At 38.1% G+C, this 23,692-nt stretch overlaps 1 protein-coding gene across 4 annotated transcripts in view; it reads left to right on the top strand.

Moving 5' to 3' along the window:
* LOC114306941 (uncharacterized) overlaps nucleotides 1–23,692 on the top strand; it is a 49,704-nt gene that overhangs the window by 19,120 nt on the left and 6,892 nt on the right. The window contains exons 9-10 of one of the 4 annotated variants that reach the window (XR_014363731.1): nucleotides 21,481–21,599; nucleotides 21,865–22,175. The exons of 1 other annotated variant lie outside the window; for it this stretch is intronic. The gene's annotated coding sequence lies outside the window, so the exon portion shown is untranslated. Of the gene's footprint in view, nucleotides 1–21,462; nucleotides 21,600–21,864; nucleotides 22,176–23,692 lie in introns of those variants that run through there. 2 more of the 4 variants (XR_014363730.1, XM_028252269.2) reach the window with 2 other exon arrangements.

Below are 23,692 nucleotides of genomic sequence, written 5' to 3'. Positions count from 1 at the left end.
AATTTTACATTCTAATTTCTATATACTCGAACATCTTTCCGTATGCTAGTTTCTTTTTTTCCTTTCAGAAGAGACCAATTTGAATTCTAAGTTGTGTTGAAAACAAATTGTTTTATAGCGCTAAAATCATCATATGACCTACTACACAGAATTAGGAGCCATGATCTTTATTTTTTTTAAGGTTCAAAAAGCGCAAGGGCCTGTCAATAAGACTTGTGTATACAAGGCTTACTTTTTTAGCAACTAGAAAGGCAAAGAAGTAAGTTAAGCAATTACCTTTTGTCATAGAAAGTCGGTGCTAGTTCCGGTAGTGGTTTTACAATCTGACAGTATCTATTATGTGTCCAATCCCAACAATAGTTGCATCAAAAACTCAGTACTTAAAAAAAAGAAGAAAAATTCATATATCACAACCCCAACAGTAGCTGCATCAAAAACTCAATACTTAAAAAAAGACAAAAAGAAAAATCCATATACCCCAACCCTAAGTTGATAGTTCTGCTTCTGCAACCAAGCTGGCAATCCCAAAATCATGTAACTAAGCAATGAAGAAAGTATGAAAGCATTGTTGAGTAATTATTGGGTTAAGTTAAATCTAAATAAGAATGCTATGTATATATAAAGTGAAAATTATGAAATCGAACTACTTTTGTTAACATAATAAGGCTTTGTGCAGATAGGCCTTTCTGTTTTGATTGTCTGGATAGAGGAGGTGCCTGCAGCCTTTTTTCCTTTTTTTTTGCTTTTCTGGTTGCTTAAGCTTTTAAGTTAGTTGCTTCTGGTATTCCACTATCTTTATTTGAAAAAAAAAAAACAAAAATATATCTAGCATGGATTTTGTTAGGAGTACTACTATTTGCCCATACTAAATTTTTTTGACCCATTCCTTTTATATATACTTGAAGCAAAGATACATACTAATTGCCTCTCAAATGATAAGGGCTTTTTCACTAGACCTAATGTCTTGGTTTTGAGTTTCATTCTTTACGATAGTCAACTTTTTGGTTTTGAGTCTTATTTTCTCTCTATCTGTCCCTCTCCAGCCCATCTTGGCCATTTTTGCTCCTCTACATGTTATCCTTACCACCTTCGTCCCTTCTTGGCACCCTCAAATTACTCCATATGCTTCCTTTGCCTGTTCTTAACCCCTCTTGCTCCTCTCCCACTGGCCCCCACCACTTATTCTCTCTACTCTACAAATTTATGCCAGATAAAGAGAAAGAGAGAGAGAGAGAGAGAGAGAGAGAGAGAGAGAGAGAGAGAGAGACAGAGAGACAGAGAAAGAGAGATCACACGAGAGTGAGAAAGAAGATAGGGTAACATGATATGGGGAAGGAGGAGGGAATAAGTGGGGGCACGGACTGGAGGTGGCACCAGAGGGGTTGGAGTGGTAGAAAAGTGCTAGGCGTACTGGCATAATGGGTTAAAGTTAGTGGGTGTTGGAGGTGGAGAGTGGTGGGAGAGGGTGAGACGATTGGAAAAGGGAACTAGTGGGAGTGGGGGGTGGCGCGAGAGGGTGAGAAATTGGGAAAGAAGGCCATTGGAGGAAAGGGTGTGGTACTATGAAGTATGGGTACTTCAAAAAACATGTCGTACCCGTACCAGATACTTACCGACGTATGTGTCATAATCCAAACCCGCCCCTATAGATTTAGTGTCACAACCGACCAATAATCCTCAGATTACCAAAGGCCTCTGAACATATTATCACGTAATAAGGGGCTGCGAAAGCAAATATAGAAACATACATAGTCCATAGAGCTGTGCAGACATATATGAGATAGATAATTTAAAACCTTGTGTATATATATATATATATACATATGACATCATATACATCCATCTAACCTGGTCATTATACACAAAGTAGAACAAAAGAGCGGGTCATAAAACAACAAAAGTCTTAAGCTATGTCTTAGTTTACAAAACTCGACCATTGGACTCTTTTTGGAACCTCCTCGGGAGGCATAATGGTTGGTCGACAAAACAGAGACTCTAGGTCATCAACTCTGAGCCTGGTCATGCACCTGGTCACCTACGTACATAATATAAATAGTGAGCAAAAGCTCAGTGAATAATAATAGCGTAAAGATTAAAGAATGATGTTCCTTTTCGAGTATCATATCAATCAGAGAGATAAGCATGATTGTATAAAAAAAACAGAGTCATGTTCATATTCGTATTCAAATCATGTGTGGTACATCCATTAGCATTAACATATCACTTGATCAAGCATAGCAAGTTCCATAATGGAACCTCTGGTACTGGGTAACATATTTCATACATGGGCTATGGTATTATTTCCTCCGGGCGAGGGCCTAGGCCACGATATTCTTTCTCCTGGGCGACGGCCTCATGACTATAAGCCACAGTATTATGTCCCCTGGGTGAGGACCTCTGCTAAGGATACCACAAATATATTTCAAAGATATGGATCATCATTCATGGAATCATAAAATAGCATTTTGTATCATTCAGAAATAGTTCATATTATATCATAATGTTCAGAAAGTATTTCATATCAAATATAGCTTTACTAAGTTATTACTCACAGATAGTTGCACAGATAGCTTGATGGCAACCAACAATTCACGGCGCGTGACCTGCACAAACATAATAGATACACATACTGAAACACACGCTCAAATTGTACTTAACTTATTTCATTTCGTTCTTCGTGTGTTTCTACGTCTTGTCCTCATTATTGTATCTTAATCTTGGCCTATGAATGCCTAAGATGTAATGAGGATGCCAAAACATGCTGTTCAACACTTAGTCAAATTTGCTGAAAACAGGGTCCTCGCTCGAACGCAACTTCCTTCGCTCGAACAGAGGTCCAAAATATAATTAGTCGCTCGAGCGGAATTTCTTTCGCTTGAGCAGTCTGTAAACTCTGTAAAAGTATTGGTTGTGCGATTTTTTCGCTCGACGGTCACTCGAGCGTGAGGCTGAGGTCTTCGCTCGAGCGCAACTATTGTCGCTCGAGCGGTCTGTAAAATGTGTAAACTTCTAGGAGCATGCATTTTATGCTCGAGCCAACTTTTGGTTGCTCGAGTGGAGGTGCAAAACAAAGAGTGGTCGCTCGAGTGCAGGATCCGTCGCTGGAGCAGATGAGCAAAATTCTGGGATTTCCATATTTGCTCCTAAGCTCAAAACTCCAATTCAAAGCTGCAAATCATGATCTTTTGGGCCAAAAACTTAAGGAAAATTGTATAAACTTGGCAAACTTCATGAATTCAAAATCATTTCGCAAAATCAATGCCCAAAAGCATACCAATTGTGTGAAATCAAACTCAAAACTTGAAAGTACAACATATATGCAATGGATTGAGTTCAAAGCTTCCAAATCATAATCAAATAAGGTCAATTGATGGAAACATGGTAAACTCTCAAACCTAAGGTAAAATTAGCACATGCATGTGAGAATTACTTGAAATTCAAACTAAAAATGTGATGAAAGTGCATGCATGCATGAATGGCTCAATTCTCTTCATTCTAGCTTAATTCTTCCATTACTCAACTTACTTCTCTTGAATTCATGGTCTAGACATCATAATTCATAAGCCAAGGGTTGAATCCTTGTCTCAACTTCTCAATTAAGCTTCAATTAAGCTCTAGATGGTGAATTCACTAAGGTTCCAAGCCAATTCTCTTGAATTCTCTAGCAATTCCTTTATTTGAACTCAATTATCTCCCTTCTCTCTCTCACACGTTTTTGAGCTCAAGGATGAGGGGATGAGAGTGTGTAATTTGAGTGTCTAAAGTCATAGTAGCCTTATATATGCTTGGCTAATGAGACTTAATTAAGCCTGGCTTAAGTTAATCAAATGGGCATTAATTAATTCTAATTAATTCGTTCCGAATCGAATTTCAATTAAACCTACCATAAAATTCTAAAAATCCCAAATAACATATAAATCAAGTCAATTTCATGTTCGGATGCTGATAAGGCCTTCAATTCATAGAACAAAATAGAAACACAAACAGATCTTTCTACGATAGACAGATAGAAACACAAATAATGCAACACACATGCAATTAATACAGAACTTCATCTTAATTACTTATTAGGCACCTTAATCATGGTTTAGCAGTTAATCATAGGTTAGTGTTGTTACAATCTTCCCCCTTAAAGAGTTTAGTCCTCTAAACTCGAATTACCTTCGTTTTGAAAGAATATCGGATCCGAAGGGAATAAATCAGGATATCTTTTCATCATATCTTCTTCAGTCTCCCAAGTTGCATAGGTCCCTGCATGGTTTTGCCAATTATCTTTCGCTAATGGTATTTCTTTGTTCCTTAATCATTTGATTCTGCGATTCACAATCTGAATTGGTCTCTCTTTGTATGTATAATCATCTTTCAGAAGCACATGGGTTAGCTCAATCACATGGAGTGGATCTTGCAAATATTCTCGAAGCATCGAAACATGAAAAACATTATGCATATGTTCCATAACCGACGGTAAGGCTACCCGATATGTCACCGGGTTGATTTTCTCAAGGGTCTCATATGGCCCAACATATCTTGGTGCTAGCTTGCCCTTTACACCAAACCGCGTTTGACCTTTCATCGGAGTCACTTTAATAAACATATGGGGCTTGTTTGGTTTGTTTTTCAGAAAAATTTTTGGGAAAAATTCTCTAACAAATAAATTTTCAAGAGTAATCAAACCAAACAAAATTTTTCAAAAAAAATCTCAAAATTTTGTTTGGTTACCTACTTTCCAAAATCATCGTCTCTCTCATACACATCAAATCAATCATTTTTTTTAAAACTCTCTTCCCAAAATAATTTTCAAAACCATTTTTGAAAAAAGGCAAACCAAACAAATTTTCGTACTTTTTAATTCAAAAATTACTCTACAAACACAAACCAAACCTACCCATGATCCCCAACTTCGTATTCTCGATCTCTTCTTCGGACATCCGCGTAATTCTTTTGGCGACTTTGTGCAGTTTTCAATCTTTGTTGGATCAATTTCACGTTTTCTGCCGTTTCTTGCACAAGTTTCAGTCCCAACAAGGGTCTGTCACCTTCCTCGGTCCAACAAATTGGAGAACCGCATTTTCTACCATACAAAGCTTCATACGGAGCCATACCAATACTCGAATGATAACTGTTGTTATACACAAACTCAACCAATGGTAAGTAGGTCTCCCAATTGCATTGAAAGTCCAACACACACATCCATAACATGTCTTCCAAAGTTTGATTGGTTCGTTCAGATTGACTGTCTGTTTGTGGGTGGTAGGCACTACTCAGTCGCAGTTTAGTTCCCAAAGCCTGTTGTAAACTCTGCCAGAATCTTGACGTGAACTTCGAATCTCTGTCAGATACAATAGATACTGGCACACCGTGTAATCTCACAATCTCATTCACATAAATGTTAGCTAACTTATCCGTATTATAAAAAGTTTTGACAGGTAAGAAATGTACGAATTTGTTCAAACGGTCAACGATTATCCAAATAGAATCCATACCTCGAGAAGAGCAAGGCAATCCCACCACGAAGTCCATGGTAATGTACTCCCATTTCCATTCCAGTATTAGAAGCGACTGAAGTAATCCATCGGGTCGTTGATGTTCGGTTTTAACTTGTTGGCAATGCAAACAGCTAGCTACAAAGTCAGCGATACTTTCTTCATTTCAGGCCACCAGAAATTTTGTTTTAAGTCATGGTACATCTTTGTGTTTCCCGGATACATAGCAAATTTAGAGTTGTGAGCTTTAGTCATAAGACGTTTCCTCAAATTTAGACAGTCCGGCACACAAAGTCGATTCTGAAACTTCAACACATTGTTCTCAAACACAAATCCTGGTCTTGGTTTTGTGTCAATCTCATTAACAATTTTCGTCAAGAACTCATCTTCAAGTTATTTCTCTCTAATTTCTTCTATAATTGTAGGCTGAGCAGCAATAGCAGCTAAGACTCCACCTTGTTAATGCAACACAATTTCAATTCCATCTCTTTCCAAGTCACATAACAGTTCTTTCTGACTGATGAGCAAACATGACAAATTGGCAATGAATTTTCAGCTCAATGCATCTACAACTGTATTGGCTTTCCCGGGATGATATAGAATTTGTAAATCATAGTCGTTTATCAATTCCAGCCATCTTCTCTGTCTCATGTTCAGTTCTTTTTAGGTAAATAAATATTTTAAGCTTTTATGATCAGTGTATACCTCACAAGTCACTCCATATAGATAATGGCGCCAAATCTTTAATGCAAAAGCCACAACTACTAATTGAAGGTCATGAGTCGGGTAATTCTTTTCATGTGGTCGAAGTTAACGAGAAGCATAAGCAATTACCATACTGTTATGCATTAGCACACACCCCAGACCTTTGTATGAGGTATCATTATAAATCTGAAACCCGTCGGTTCCGTTGGGCAATGTCAGAATTGGTGCAGTCACTAGTCTAGTTTTTAGTTCTTGGAAGGCTGATTCCCGCTAATCAGTCCAATCAAATGGTACATTTTTGTAGGTCAACTGTGTCAATGGCATGGCAAGCTTAGAAAAGTCTCTCACAAATCTGCGGTAGTAGCCAGTAAGCCCCAAATTTTTTTGATTTCTGACACATTAGTCGGTCTTCGCCAGTCTACAATGGCTTCAATTTTCTGTGGGTTTACTTGTCACGACCCAAATCCGCCTCTATGGTTTTAGCATCGTAACCGGCCAGTAATCCTTAGATTACCAAAGGCCTCTTGGCAGATTAACATATAATTAGGGACTGCGGAAGCAAATATACAAAATATACGAGGTCCAATGAGCTGTGATGACATATATGGGATAGAATAATCAAAAATCTTTATAAACATACGAGTGATAACCAAAAGATATAATATTTACATACCACACTTAGGCGTATATGTTAAAAATCTTGCCCACAACTTAATAGACAAACATAGTCTAATATGATTATAAAAATAGCCCCAAAACTTGACTTCATCCAGAATCTCCTCGGGAGGCGCAAAGGCTGGCTGACAAAAACTGAAACATAGGCAGTCAACTCTGGGCCTGGTCACGTGCTTGCTCACCTACGTACATAATATAAATAGTGAGCGGAAACCCAGTGAATAATAACGGAGTAAAGGGTTTTGATGAATGAAGTCCATACAGATTCAGAAATCATAATTCAGATTCATATTCGTATTCTTGTTCAGATGATATACAAAAATCATAATTCATGCTTAATCGTACGTGGTACATCCATTAGCGCTAACAGAACTGATACATAACAGATGCAGAACATATGGTGGTTATGAATAACCAGTTCCATAAAGGAACCTCTGGATCCGGGTAACAGAGAATAAACATGCTGAGCCCCATGATGGAGCCTCTGGTACGGGTAATAAAGTGCAGACATATTAAGTTCCATAATGGAACCTCCGATACTAGGTAACAGCTAACAGATATCACATGATGCTAAGGATGCCACGAATACATTGTCAAAAATTGGACAATCATTCATTGTACAGAACATAGCATTTCAGAAAACAGATCTTATTTTATCATACAGAAAGTAGATAAAGTTAAACATAGCTTTATTAAGTTATTACTTACAGTTGGCTTCGAGTGCAGACAGAGAGAGCAGACTAATCAGGCGGTCTACGGCACGTGACCTACATGATCACATAACAAACACACACCTGAAACACACGTTCGAATTGTACATAACTTGCCTTAATTGTTCTGAGCGTGTTTCTAGCCTTTAACCTCATTATGGAGTCTTAATCATGGCTTAGGAATGCTTAGGATGGAATGAGGATACAAAAATGCATTTAAATACATTTTCCAAAACTTACTGAAAACAGGGTCCACGCTCGAGCGTGGCTTTCCTCGCTCGAACGGACATGCAAGAAGTGAAGGTTTGCTCGAGCGAGACTTCCCTCGCTTGAGCGGACTGTAAACTTTGGAAAAAGTATTGGTTGCTTGTTTTTCACGCTTGATGAACGCTCGATCCTCGCTCGAGCGTGAGACTCAGACCCTCACTCGAGCGTGACTTCTGTCGCTGGAGCGTGCTGCAAAACATATGAACTTCTGGATACATGCATTTTACGCTCGAGCGAACTTCCAATCGCTCGAGCGGAAGTGCAAGCACTCAGAGTGCTCGCTCGAGCGTGAACTCCTACGCTCGAGCATGGATGCAAAATCTGGAATTTCCATATTTGATCTTTAAGCTCAAAACTCAAATCAAACACTTCAAAACTCAATATTTTGCGCCAAAATTTTGGAAAACATTTAGAAACTCACAAAACATTATGACTTGAAGATCATTTTATGAAATCACGGCCCAAGGGCATGCCAATTGAACAAAATTTCAACTTAAACTTTATGAATGTTCAAGAACATAACATGCATGAATTCTCTTGTACTCACTCGCTTCAAAACATGATCAAATTTTGCAAATAGATAGAAAACATGATGAATTCGCAAAATATAAGTGAGATGAACACATGAATGAAAGAATCCTTTGGAATCATGTTCAATTTGGGAAGAAATGGACATGCATGCATGAATTAATTTTCAAATCTACTCTTTAAGTTATTTCTTGACTTTAATCTCTAATTTCCATGAACCCATGCCTTGTACAACTCTATTTCACAATTAAAAGGGTGGATTCCTATCTTAAGTCTTGAATTCTCAAGTGTGGTAGCTTAATCCTCCAAGTCCTCTTCAATTTCCTCTAAATCTCAAGCAATTCTCTTGTTGAGTTCAACTTCCCTCCTACTCTCTCTCCCTCTCACGTTTTTGTGTCTTTGAGAGCTCAAGGATGCATGTAAGATGAAGAAAAAAGAATGAGTGGGGAACAAAAAGGTGTCTTATATAGGGTTAGATCAAGATTTCATTAGTTAGGTTTAATTGAGCATTAATTATTCTAATTTAATTGTCCCGGATCGAATTTCAATTAAATCTACCATAAAATTCTAAAAAATCCCCATTAACACATAAGTCAAGTCAATTTATGAATCAGATGCCGATAATGGCTTTAATTCACAGAACAAAGCATAAACATGAACAGATCTTCCTACGACAACAGATATAGACACAAATAATGCAACACACACAAGCAATTTAATTCAGAATTTCGTCTTAATTACTTATTAAGCATAATTAATCATGGGTTAGTGCTAATCATGGGTCGGGGTTGTTACAGTCTTCCCCCCTTAAAGAGTTTGGTCCTCCAAACTCGAATTACCTTTATTTTGAAAGAACATTGGGTCCAACGGAAACAAGTCCGAATATCTCCTCATCATGTCTTCTTCTGTTTCCCATGTAGCATAAGTTCCTCCATGATTCTGCCAATCAACTTTTACCAGTGGTATTTATTTATTCCTTAATCTTTTGATCCAGCGGTTCACAATCTGAATAGGTCTTTCTTTATAAGTATAATCATCTTTCAAGAGCACATGTGTTGGTTCAATGACATGGAGTGGATCTTTTAAATATTCTCGAAGCATTGATACATGAAATACATTGTGCATATACTCCATTACAGGAGGTAAGGCCACTCGATAGGTTACTGAATTGATCTTTTCAAGGATTTCATATGGCCCATCACACCTTGGCGGCAACTTGCCTTTTATACCAAACCGAGTTTGACCCTTCATAGGGGTCACTTTTATGAACACGTGGCTCCCAATTTCGTATTCTCTATCTCTTCTTCAAACATCAGCATAACTCTTTTGCCGGCTCTGTGCAGTTTTCAGACCCTGTTGGATCAGTTTCACTTTCTCTATTGTTTCCTGTACAAGTTCTGGTCCCAACAAAGGTCTATCACCTACCTTAGCCCAACATATCGGAGATCGGCACTTCTTTCCATACAAAGCTTCATAAGGAGCCATTCCAATGCTTGAATGATAGTTGTTGTTGCACACAAATTCAGCCAATGGCAAATAGGTCTCCCAATTCCCTTGGAAGTCTAATACACACATTCTGAGCATATCTTCCAAAGTTTGGTTAGTCCGTTCAGTTTGACCATTTGTTTGTGGGTGATAAGCACTACTCAATCTTAGTTCAGTCCCCAAAGCCTGTTGCAAACTCTGCCAAAATCTTGACACAAACTTTGAGTCCCTGTCAGATACAATAGATACTGACACTCCATGCAACCTCATAATCTTATTCATATAAATATTGGCCAATTTGTCCGCATTGTAAATAGATTTGACAGGTAGAAAATGGGCAGACTTAGTTAAATGATCAACTATAACGCAGATAGAATCCATACCTCGAGTAGAGCGAGGCAGTCCCACAATGAAGTCCATGGTAATGTGTTCCCATTTCCATTCCGGTATTGGTAGCGGTTGTAACAAACCAGCGGGTCGCTGATGTTCGGCTTTAACTTGTTAGCAATATAAACGTCTAGCCACAAAATCTGCAATGCACTTTTTCATTCCGGGCCACCAAATGTTCTGTTTCAAATCATGATACATCTTTGTGTTCCCCGGATGCATGGCAAATTTAGCGCTGTGAGCTTCGGACATAACACGCTTCCTCATATCAGAGGAATCTGGTACACAGAGTCTATTCTGAAATTTCAACACATTATTTTCAAACACAAACCTTGGTTTCGGTTTTGAATCAAATTCTTTCACAATCTTTTTCAAGTACTCATCTTCAAGTTGTTTCTGTTTGATTTCTTCAAGAATTGCAGGCTGAGCGGAAATGGCAGCTAAAATCCCACCTTGCTCTCACAACACAATTTCTATTTCATTCTTTTCCAGGTCATCTAGCAATTTTTTTTGACTGGACAACAAACATGACAAATTCCCAATTGACTTCCGGCTCAAAGCGTTAGCTACAGTATTAGCTTTACCTGGATGATACAGAATTTGCAAATCATAGTCCTTGATCAGTTCCAACCATCTCCTTTGTCTCATATTCAGTTCTTTCTGAGTAAAGAAATACTTGAGACTTTTGTGATCTGTGTACACCTCACAAGTCGCTCCATACAGATAATGTCGCCAAATCTTTAAGGCAAACACTACAGTTGCCAGTTCAAGATCATGTGTTGGGTAATTCTTTTCATGTAGGCGAAGTTGCTGAGAGGCATAAGCAATTACCTTCTCATTCTGCGTTAGTACACAACCCAACCCTTTATATGAAGCGTCACTGTAAATTTGGAACCCATCAGTACCATTAGGTAGAGTTAAGATCGGTGCAGTTACTAATCTGGTTTGCAACTCTTGGAAGGCTGACTCTATTTGTTCGTCTCAATCAAAGGGCACATTTTTTTTTAGTTAACTGGGTCAATGGCATGGCAAGTTTTGAAAAGTCTTTCACAAATCTTCTGTAGTAACCTACAAGTCCCAGAAAACTTCTAACTTCTGTCACATTTGTCGGTTTAGGCCAGTCCACAATAGCTTCAATTTTCTGAGGGTCAACAGAAGTACCATCCTTGTTGATTACATGCCCCAGGAATGCCACACTGTTAAGCCAGAACTCACATTTGGACAATTTAGCGTATAATTTCTTTTCTCTCAAAGTCTGTAGAGCAGTTCTCAAGTGATTCTCATGATCTTTCCTACTTTTGGAATAAATCAAAATATCATTAATAAACACAACAACAAATTCATCCAAAAATGATTTAAGCACTCTATTCATAAGATCCATAAAGGCAGCAGGTGCATTAGTCACCCTAAACGGCATTACTAAAAATTCATAATGTCCATATCTAATTCTAAATGTAGTTTTCTCTATGTCTTCTGCCCTAACTTTTAACTGGTGATACCCAAATCTGAGGTCAATCTTGGAAAACACTTGGGCTCTCTGAAGTTGATCAAACAAGTCATCTATTCGGGATAAAGGGTATTTATTCTTGATGGTTATTTTGTTCAATTCCCGATAATCTATACATAACCTCAAAGTTTCATATTTCTTTTTGACAAATAGGACTGGAGCACCCCAAGGTGAAGTACTCGGACAGATGAATCTCTTGTTGAGCAGTTCCTGAAGTTGAGTTTTTAATTCTTTTAATTCTAAGGTAGACATTCTATAGGGGGCCTTGGAAATAGGTTGTGTTCCTAGGATTACTTCAATAGTGAACTCAATCTCTCTATCAACTAAGTCCCCGACAAGAATAGTTTCCACATTGACACTATTAGATGATGTAGTCAATATACAACACAAGTAACCCCTACATCCCTTCCTAAGCAATTTCACAACTTTCATGGCTGAAATCAGGTATGGGGGAGGAACTACCCCATTTCTAGTAAAAGTAAATTCAGGCGTGCCCGGTGGTCTAAACACAACAGATTTACTTGCATAGTCAATAGTAGCACAGTACTTGGTCAACCAGTCCATACCCAGAATACAATCAAAATGATCAATGTTTAAGGGCAACAAGTCAACATACAATGTCATATCACCAATCATAATATCACATGCCGGATAAACATAAGCACATATCATAGAACCCCTAGACGGTGTAGATACAGATAACACATATGTCATAAGTTCTAGTGATCTAGTTAATTTTTGAGAGAAAGTATGCGATACAAAGGAATGTGTAGAACCATAATCTATCAGTACACATGTATTTTGAGAACATATAGGGAGTATACTTAACACCACGGTTTCAGTGTTCTGTACGTCACCAGGCACTAAGGCAAACACTCGACCTTGTCTCAGAGGTTCTTTCCCAGTATTAGTCTTTGCATTTGTTTTAACTATAGAAGCGGACCCAGCTGAACTCATCATAGGACGGATGGCATTCTCAGACCCAAGTGGGCAATCTTTCACTACATGACCTGTCTTGCCACATCGGAAACATGCACCGGATGCTCGGTAACATACACCTCTATGCCTTCTTCCACAATCAGGACAAACTGGAATAGACCCACTGCTCTGACTCGAGCTGCTTGTAGACCTTGTATTCTGCTTCTTACTTACGTGAGAACGGCCTTTTTTGAAACCATACCCAGACCTTTTTCCTCTCCAATCAATTGTTGTTACTGCTGAGGCCTGCCTTTGCTTCATAGCGGTTAGGGTGGCTTCCGCCATTAAAGATCTATCAAGAACTTGCACATATGTTGGCAACTTTAGTACACCAACTCGATCAAATATGTCTAAGTCCAATCCTCCCTCAAATTTGCGGGCTTTCTTGTAGTCTGTGTCCACCATATGAAGAGCAAATCTTGCTAATTCAGTGAACTTTGCCTCGTACTCGGCTACAGACATTCGGCCTTAAGTTCTTGGAATTCAGACACTTTTTGGTCCCGAAAACATTGGGGAAAATATTTTTCATAAAAGATTTCATTAAATCGAGCCCACATCATATTCCCATTGGTACTCCGAATTAGTAACCACCACCTTCGAGCTTCGTCTTTCAGAGTATAGGTGGCTAATAAAACCTTCTGAATCTCGGTACAGAGAAACACCTCAAATAGTTTTTCCATCTCAAGCAACCATGTCTTTGCTTTCAACGGTTCAATTCCACCAAAGAATGTTGCCGGTTTCATCTTCATGAATTTCTGAGTCAAGATGATTCGTTATTATCTGTTTCGGCTTGAGCCGACAGATGTGGAGGGGGCAAAGGTTGTTGTCTTTGTTGTTGTGCTATAGCTTCAGTCAATGCCGCAAGCATTTGTTCCATTCGACTCATGCGAGCCTTTGAAGATTCATTTACATCATTTCCCCTTGCATTCTCTATGTTGCTATAGAGACACCAGATAATAAAAAACATAGGAATAATCTCATTCATTTCTTTCAATTCATTTGCCTAGATTTACATTCAGTTTTCGTATCCATTTGGGTTACCACATACTCACACATGCATATAGAATGCCCCTATTTCTTACTAGAACATCCTAAGCTCATATGGACCTGTATGTGCTGTAAAACACGTGCTCTAATACCACTCTGTCACGACCCAAACCCACCCCTATGGGTTTAGCATCGTAACCGGCCAGTAATCATTGGATTACCAAAGGCCTCTTGACAGATTAACATATAATTAGGGGTTGCGGAAGCAAATATACAAAATATACGAGGTCCAATGAGCTGTGATGATATATATGGGACAGAATAATCAAAAATCTTTATAAACATACGAGTGATAACCAAAAGATATAATATTTACATACCACACTTAGGCGTATATATTAACAATCTCACCCACAACTTAACAGACAAACATAGTCTAATATGATTACAAAAACAGCCACAAAACTTGACTTCATTCGGAACGTCCTCGGGAGGCGCAAAGGCCGTCAACTCTGGGCCTGGTCACGTGCTTGCTCACCCACGTACATAATATAAATAGTGAGTGGAAGCCCAGTGAATAATAACGAAGTAAAGGGTTTTGATGAATGAAGTCCATACAGATTCAGAAATCATAATTCAGATTCATATTCATATTCTTGTTCAGATGATATACAGAAATCATAATTCATGCTTAATCATACGTGGTACATCCATTAGCGCTAACAGAACTGATACAGAACAGATGCAGAACATATGGTGGTTATGAATAACCAGTTCCATAAAGGAACCTCCGGATCCGGGTAACAGAGAATAAACATGCTGAGCCTCATGATGGAGCCTCTGGTACGGGTAACAAAGTGCAGACATATTAAGTTTCATAATGGAACCTCCGATACCAGGTAACAGTTAACAGATATCACATGATACTAAGGATGCCACGAATACATTGTCAAAAATTGGACAATCATTCATTGTACAGAACATAGCATTTTAGAAAACAGATCTTATTTTATCATACAGAAAGTAGATAAAGTTGAACATAGCTTTATTAAGTTATTACTTACAGTTGGCTTCGAGTGCAGAGAGAGAGAGCAGACTAATCAGGCGGTCTACGGTACGTGACTTACATGAACACATAACAAACACACACCTGAAACACACGTTCGAATTGTACATAACTTGCCTTAATTGTTCTGAGCGTGTTTCTAGCCTTTAACCTCATTATGGAGTCTTAATCATGGCCTAGGAATGCCTAGGATGGAATGAGGATACAAAAATGCATTTAAATACTTTTTCCAAAACTTGCTGAAAACAGGGTCCACGCTTAAGCGTGGCTTTCCTCGCTCGAGCGAACATGTAAGAAGTGAAGGTTTGCTCGAGTGTGACTTCCTTCGCTCGAGCGGATTGTAAACTTTGAAAAAAGTATTGGTTACTTGTTTTTCACGCTCGACGGACGCTCGATCCTCGCTCGAGCGTGAGACTCAGACCCTCGCTCGAGCGTGACTTCTGTCGCTCGAGCGTGTTGCAAAACATATGAACTTCTAGATACATGCATTTCACGCTCGAGCGAGCTTCCAGTCACTCGAGCGGAAATGTACGCACTCAGAGTGCTCGCTCGAGCGTGAACTCCTACGCTCGAACGTGGATGCAAATTCTGGAATTTTCAGATTTGATCTTTAAGCTCAAAGCTCAAATCAAATACTTCAAAACTCAATATTTTGGGCCAAAATTCTAGAAAACATTTAGAAACTCACAAAACATTATGACCTGATGATCATTTCATGAAATCATGGCCCATGGGCATGCCAATTGAACAAAATTTCAACTTAAACTTTATGAATGTTCAAGAACATAACATGCATGAATTCTCTTGTACTCACTCGCTTCAAAACATGATCAAATTTTGCAAATTGATAGAAAACATGATGAAATCCCAAAATATAAGTGAGATGGACACATGCATGAAAGAATCCTTTGGAATCATGTTCAATTTGGGAAGAAATGGACATGCATACATGAATTAATTTTCAAATCTACTCTTTAAGTTATTTCTTGACTTTAATCTCTAATTTCCATGAACCCATGCCTTGTACAACTCTATTTCACAATTAAAAGGGTGGATTCCTACCTTAAGTCTTGAATTCTCAAGTGTGGTAGCTTAATCCTCCAAGTCCTCTTCAATTTCCTCTAAATCTCAAGCAATTCTCTTGTTGAGTTCAACTTCCCTCCTACTCTCTCTCCCTCTCACGTTTTTGTGTCTTTGAGAGCTCAAGGATGCATGTAAGATGAAGAAAAAAGAGTGAGTGGGGAACAAAAAGGTGCCTTATATAGGGTTAGATCAAGATTTCATTAGTTAGGTTTAATTGAGCATTAATTATTCTAATTTAATTGTCCCGGATCGAATTTCAATTAAATCTACCATAAAATTTTAAAAAATTCCCGTTAACACATAAGTCAAGTCAATTTATGAATCAGATGCCGATAATGCCTTTAATTCAGAGAACAAAGCATAAACATGAACAGATCTTCCTACGACAACAGATATAGACACAAATAATGCAACACACACAAGCAATTTAATTCAGAATTTCATCTTAATTACTTATTAAGCATAATTAATCATGGGTTAGTGCTAATCATGGGTTGGGGTTGTTACACTGCTGATATGCCGTCTTTGTTGATTACATGTCTCAGAAATGCTACACTATCAAGCCAAAATTCACATTTGGAAAATTTTGCATACAACTTTTTCTCTCTCAGGATCTGTAAGGCAGTTCTCAGATGATTTTCATGTTTTTCCCTTCTTTTGGAGTAAATCAGTATATCATCAATAAATACAACGATAAATTCATCAAGAAATTGTTTGAAAACCCTATTCATTAGGTCCATAAACGCCGCAAGTGCATTAGTTACCCAAATGACATTACTAAGAACTCGTAGTGCCCATATCTAGTTCTGAATGTAGTTTTCTCTATGTCTTATGCTTTAACTTTTAGATGGTGATACCCGGATCTAAGGTCTATCTTGGAGAACACTTGTGCCCCCTGAAGTTGGTCAAATAGATCATCTATTTGGGGTAGTGGATACTTGTTCTTGACAGCCACTTTGTTCAACTCCCGATAGTCTATACACAGCCTTAAAGATCCGTCTTTCTTCTTAACAAATAGGACTGGAGCACTCCAAGGTGAAGTGCTAGGGCGGATAAACTTATTGTCTAACAATTTCTGAAGTTGAGTTTTCAATTCTTTCAATTTAGAAGTTGACATTTTGTATAAGGTTTTGGAAATTGGTTGTGTTCCAGGTAATACATTAATGGTGAATTCAATCTCTCTATCAATTAAGTCCCCAGGTAACTCATTCGAAAACATATCGGGAAATTCACAAACAATAAGAATAGTTTCCACACTAGAACTATCAGAAGTCTCAATCAAAACACAAGACATATAACCTTTACACCCCCTCCTAAGCAGTTTAACAGCTTTCATGGCAGAAATCAAATATGGGGGAGGAACTATCCCATTCCTAACAAACACAAATTCAGGTAAACCAGGTGGACGAAACATAACAGATTTATTCACACAGTTAATAGTTGCACAGTATTTCGTTAACCAGTCCATACCCAATATGTAGTCAAAATGATCAATTCCCAACGACAATAAATTAATATACAATGTCACATTACCGATCATAATATCACATGTTGGATAAACATATGCACATACAAATAGAACCCCCAGATGGCGTAGATGCAGACAATAAATAGTTCATGGATTCTAAAGGTCTAGTTAATTTCTGAGAAAAGGCATGCGACACAAACGTATGTATAGAACCAGAATCTATCAAGACATACGCATTTTGAGTACAGATGGAAATTATACCTGACACCACAGACTCGGTGTTTTGTACATCTCCAAGCACTAGTGCGAACACTCTCCCTTGCCTTAATGTCTCATTCCCAGTGTTACTTCTGGCATTAGTTTTGGCATTTGACCTTGTTACAGAAGCAGATCTGGCTGGACTTGCTGCGGGGCGATTAACATTCTCGGCCCCAAGTGGACAATCTTTCATCATATGGCCAACCTTGCCACACCGGTAACAGGCTCCAGATGCACAGTAGCACACTCCTCTATGCTTCTTTCTACAATTAGAGCAACTTAGAATAGTCCCACTACTCTGACTCGAGCTACTGGAGGAACCCGTGTTTTGCTTCTTTGAAAACGACCGGCCCTTTCTGAAATTGAAGATGGGTCTCTTCCTTCTCCATTCAGTTATTGGAACTTTAACTTGTTTTTTTGCTGCTAGAGTGGCGCCTACCATCAATGCTCTATCAAGTACTTCCATATATGTATGTAACTCCAGGATGCCTACTCGATCAAACACATCCAAATCTAATTCCCTCTCAAATTTTCGAGCCTTCTTCTAGTCCGTATCCACCATATGAGAAGCAAATCGAGCTAATTCCGTGAATTAGCCTCATACTCGGCTACAAACATGTTGCTTTGCTTGAGTTCTTGGAATTCAGAAATCTTTCGGTCCCAGAAGTACTGTGGAAAGTACTTGTTGTAGAAGATCTCGTTGAATTGAGTCCATGTCATGTTCTCATTATTAGTTCGGATTAACAACCACCATTTTCGAGCTTCATCTTTTAGGGTATAGGTGGCCAATAGAACTTTCTGAGTCTCGGAGCAGGAAAACATTTCAAATAGTTTCTCCATTTCGAGCAACCATGTCTCTGTCTTTAAGGGTTCAATACCACCTAAGAAAGTCGGCGGTTTCATCTTCATAAACTTCTAAGTTAAATTTATAATATCATTGTTATTTGGCTTAACATGGACCGAAGGACGTAGAGGTGGCAGAGGTTGTTGTCTTTGCTGTTGTATCATTACTTCAGTTAGGGCTGCGAGCATTCGTTTCATTTGGCTTATTCGAGCCTCAGAAGATCTCGCTGCATCATTACTTCTTGCATTTTCCATTGTTATAGGTAAATAGAACAATAATAAACATAGACAAATAGTTCTTTTCACAGTGTTCGGAACATTCAATTCCAGTTCATTCGTTTCAATTTCATGTGTTCATGTTCAGATTTAGTTTTCACATTTACAAAATTAACACACACACTCTCACATGCAGATGAAATGTTCATAATTCTTTTCTAGGACATCCTATAGCTCATATGGACTTGTGTGTGCGGTATAATACGTGCACTGATACCACTCTGTCATAACCCAAACTTGTCCCTATAGGTTTAGCGTCACAATCGGTCAGTAATCCTCGGATTACCAAAGGCCTTTGAACAGATTATCATGTAATAAGGAGTTGCGGAAGCAAATATCGAAACATACATAGTCCATAGAGCTGTGCAGACATACATGAGACAGATAATTTAAAACCTTGTATATATATATACACATATGACGTCGTATACATCCATCCAACCTTGTCATCATACATAAAGTAGAAAAAAAGAGCGGGTCACAAAACAACAAAAGTCTTAAGCTATGTCTTGGTTTACAAAAATCGACCATTGAACTCTTTCCGGAACCTCCTCGGGAGGCACAATGGTTCGCTGACAAAACAAAGACTCCAGGTTATCTACTCTGAGCTTAGTCACGCGCCTGATTACCCTACATATATAATATAAATAGTGAGCAAAAGCTTAGTGAATAATAACAGAGTAAAGATTTTAATGAATGATGTCCCATTTCATATCATATCAATCAGAGAGATAATCATGGTCGTATAAAAAAAATAGAGTCGTGCTCATATTCATATTCAAATCATGTGTGGTACATCCATTAGCATTAACATATCACTTGGTCAAGCATAGCAAGTTCAATAATGGAACCTTCGGTAGCGGGTAACATATCTCATACATGGGCCACGGTATTATTTTTCTCGGGCAATGGCCTGGGCCACGGTATTCTTTTCCTCGGGCGAGGGCCTCATGACCATAAGCCACAGTATTATGTCCCCTAGGCAAGGGTCTCTGGATACCACAAATACATTTCAAAGATATCAATCATCATTCATGGAATCATAAAATAGCCTTTGTATCATTCAGAAACAGTTCATATCATATCATAATTATAATGACCCCGACCCATGATTAGCTTAAAACATATGATTATGAATGCCTAATAAGATGAAATTTTGAATCAATCGCATGTGTATTGCATTATTTGTGCTTATATTTGTTCGCATAGGAATATCTATTTGTGTTTCTGTTTTGTTCTGTAAATTGAAGGCCTTATCGACATCCGATCACGAAATTGACTTGGTTTCGGTGTTACTTAAAATTTTTAAAATTTTATGGTAGGTTTCATTAAAATTCGATTTGGACCGAATAAATTAAAATAAATGATCCCATTTAGTTATCTTTAACTCCAATTAATTAAGCTTCATTAACTAAGCCTATATAAGGTTGGTATGTGCTTCAACTCATCTTTTTTCGCATCTTTGAGCCTATTCAATCAAACAAAATGTGAGAGAGGGAGAGAAAGGAGAAGACTTAAGCTCAAGCTAAGGGGTTTGCTAGGAAGTAAAGGAATTGGACTTAGAGACTCAATAATTAAGCCTCTGGCTCTCACTTCGGAAAGCCTAAGTAAGAATTCAACCATAAGATTGCACAAATATGATGTCTAGACCATGAATTTAAGAGAATTTAGTTGTGTAATACAAGAATTGAGCATGATTCATGCATGCATGCATTTTCATCACATTTTGAGTTTGAATTTCAATCAAATCTCACATGCATGTGTCTATCTTGACTTTGTTTTAAGAATTCATCACATTTCTCACTATTTGACCTTAATTGATCATGTTTTGGAGAGTTTAAGTTCATAACAAGTCATGCATGTCATGTTCTTAAGTTTCAAGTTGAATTTTGAACAATTGGCAAGCTTTTGAGCCTTGATTTTGCGAAATGGTTTTGAATTCTTGATGTTTGACAAGTTTACACAAGTTTCCTTAAGTTTTTGGCCCCAAAGAACTTGATTTGCAGCTTTGAGTTTGAGTTTGAAGCTTGGAAGCAAATTTGGAAGTTTCAGAATTTTGCTTCTATGCTTGAGTGGCAGATCTTGCGCTCGAGCGACTACCCTGTGTTTTCCACTTTCGCTTGAGCAACCAAAATTTGGCTTGAGCGTAAAATGCATGCTCCTAGAAGTTTTTATGTTTTGCAGACCACTCGAGCGACAAGAGTTACGCTCAAGCGAAGACCTTAGTCTTACGCTTGAGCGACCGTCAAGTGGAAAATTCACGCAACTAGTACTTTTTTAGAGTTTAAAGACTGCTTGTGCGAAGGAAGTTGCGCTCGAGCGATCACTCACATTATTGAGCCTTCGCTCGAGCGGAGGAAGTTGCGTTCGAGCGAAGGCCCAGGTTTCAGCAAATTTTGTTAAGTGTTTCAAAGTGCATTTTAGCACCCTCATTGTATTCTAGGCATTCCTAGGCCATAGTTAAGACATAATAATAAAGATAAGTATAAACACACCAAGATAAGAAAGAACTAAGTTAATGATTCCGGGTGTGTAAATCAGTACATATTCGCTCTGTTTCTGTGTAGGTCACGCGTTGTAAGTTATCTGATTTGTCTGCTCTGTCTATTTGCTTTGGAGCCATCTGTGAATAATAACTTTGTAAAGCTATGTTTATGTTTAAGTATTTTCTTATATGATATGATATGACAAGAAATGCTCTGTTTTCTGACATGTTACGTTCTGAATTAATGAATGATTGTCCATATATTGAAAAGTATTCATGGCATCCTTAGCACAAGGCCCTCGCTCGGGGGTAACAATACCGCGGTCTATGAGCACAAGGCCCTTGCTCGGGGGTAACAATACCGTGGTCTCATGGCTCTCGCCCGGGGGTAACAATACTGCGGCTCAAGTACGTTATCTATTCCCAGTACCAGAGGTTCCTTTATGGAACTGGTCAAGCATGATCCTTTATACTCTGTATCTGATCTGTTAGCGCTAATGGGTGTACCACGTATGATTATCTATGAATTTGGAGAAGTACATGCTTTTGAATTCTGAATAGAAATATGAATCTGCTTCTGCTTTCTGAATCTGATATGGGACATCATTCATTAAACCCTTTACTCTGTTATTATTCACTGGGCTTCTACTCACTATTTATATTATGTATGTAGGTGAGCAGGTGCATGACCAGACCTAAGCTGCTGCATGGAGAGTTTTGGGTCAACCAGCCACCGTGCATCCTGGGGAGGTTCCTATTTGAAAGTTAAGTTTTGTGAACCATGTCAAGGATGTTTTGTTATCTTGTTTTTGTTTATCCGTACACTGGGCTAAGTCCTTTATGATATTACCTATATAGTGATGTAAGACTTAAGGAAGTTTGACGTTACTTATGTATGTATAAATTTTGGTTTTGAAATTTCTGATCCATGTATGTCTACACAATTCAATGGACTATGTATATTTTATATATTTGCTTCCGCAACCCCTTATTATTTTATAATCTGTTCAGAGGCTTTTGATAATCCAATGATTACTGGTCGGTTACGACATTAAACCTATAGGTTTGGGTCGTGACAATAATGTTTAGAAAGTATTTCATATTAAACATATCTTTACTAAGTTATTACTCATAGATAGTTACACAGATAGCTTGATAGCAACCAATGGATTAATAGCTCACGCCGCGTGACCTATACAAACATAACAGATACACATAGTGAAACATATGCTCGGATCGTACTTAACTTATTTCATTTCGTTCTTCGTGTGTTTCTACGTCTAATCCTCGTTATTGTGTCTTAATCTTGGCCTAGGAATGCCTAGGATGCCAAAACATGTTGTTCAATACTTAGTCAAATTTGCTGAAAACAGGATCCTTTCTCGAGTGCTGCTTCCTTCGCTCGAGCGGAGGTCCAAAATATGAGTAGTCGCTTGAGTGCAACTTCCTTTGCTCGAGCGGTCTGTAAACTCTGCAAAAGTACTGGTTGTGTGATTTTTTCGCTTGACGTACGCTCAACGGTCACTCGAGTGTGAGGCTGAGGTCTTTGGTCGAGCACAACTATTGTCACTCGAGCGGTCTGCAAAATGTGTAAACTTCTAGGAGCATGCATTTTACACTCGAGCCAACTTTTAGTCACTCGAGCGGAGGTGCAAAGCAAAGAGTGGTCGCTCGAGCGCAGGATCCGTCGCTCGAGCGAATGAGTAAAATTCTGGGATTTCCAGATTTGCTCCTAAGCTCAAAACTCCAATTCAAAGCTGCAAATTATGATTTTTTTGGCCAAAAACTTAAGGAAAATTGTATAAACTTGGCAAACTTCATGAATTCAAAATCATTTAGCAAAATCAATACCCAAAAGTATGCCAATTGTGTGAAATCAAACTCAAAACTTGAAAGTATAACATATATGCAATGGATTGAGTTCAAAGCTTCCAAATCATAATCAAATAAGGTCAATTGATGGAAAACATGGTAAACTCTCAAACCTAAGGTAGAATTGGCACATTCATGTGAGAATTACTTGAAATTCAAACTCAAAAATGTGATGAAAGCGCATGCATGCATAAATGGCTCAATTCTCTTCATTCTAGCTTAATTCTTCCATTACTCAACTTACTTCTCTTGAATTCATGGTCTAGACATCATAATTCATAAGCTAAGGGTTGAATCCTTACCTCAACTTCTCATTTAAGCTTCAATTAAGCTCTAAATGGTGAATTCACTAAGGTTCCAAGCCAATTCTCTTGAATTCTCTAGCAATTCCTTTGTTTGAACTCAATTATCTCCCTTATCTCTCTCACACGTTTTTGAGCTCAAGGATGAGGGGATGAGAGTGTGTAATTTGAGTGTCTAAAGTCATAGTAGCCTTATATATGATTGGTTAATGAGACTTAATTAAGCCTGGCTTAAGTTAATCAAATGGGCATTAATTAATTCTAATTAATTCGTTCTGAATCGAATTTCAATTAAACCTACCATAAAATTTTAAAAATCCCAAATAA

The sequence above is a fragment of the Camellia sinensis genome, chromosome 3 (genome assembly GCF_055761805.1).
Source record: "Camellia sinensis isolate YWXY chromosome 3, ASM5576180v1, whole genome shotgun sequence".
Lineage (NCBI taxonomy): Eukaryota > Viridiplantae > Streptophyta > Magnoliopsida > Ericales > Theaceae > Camellia > Camellia sinensis.
The sequence above is the reverse complement of the archived record's forward strand: the minus strand, read 5'-3'. Positions and strand labels throughout refer to the sequence as shown.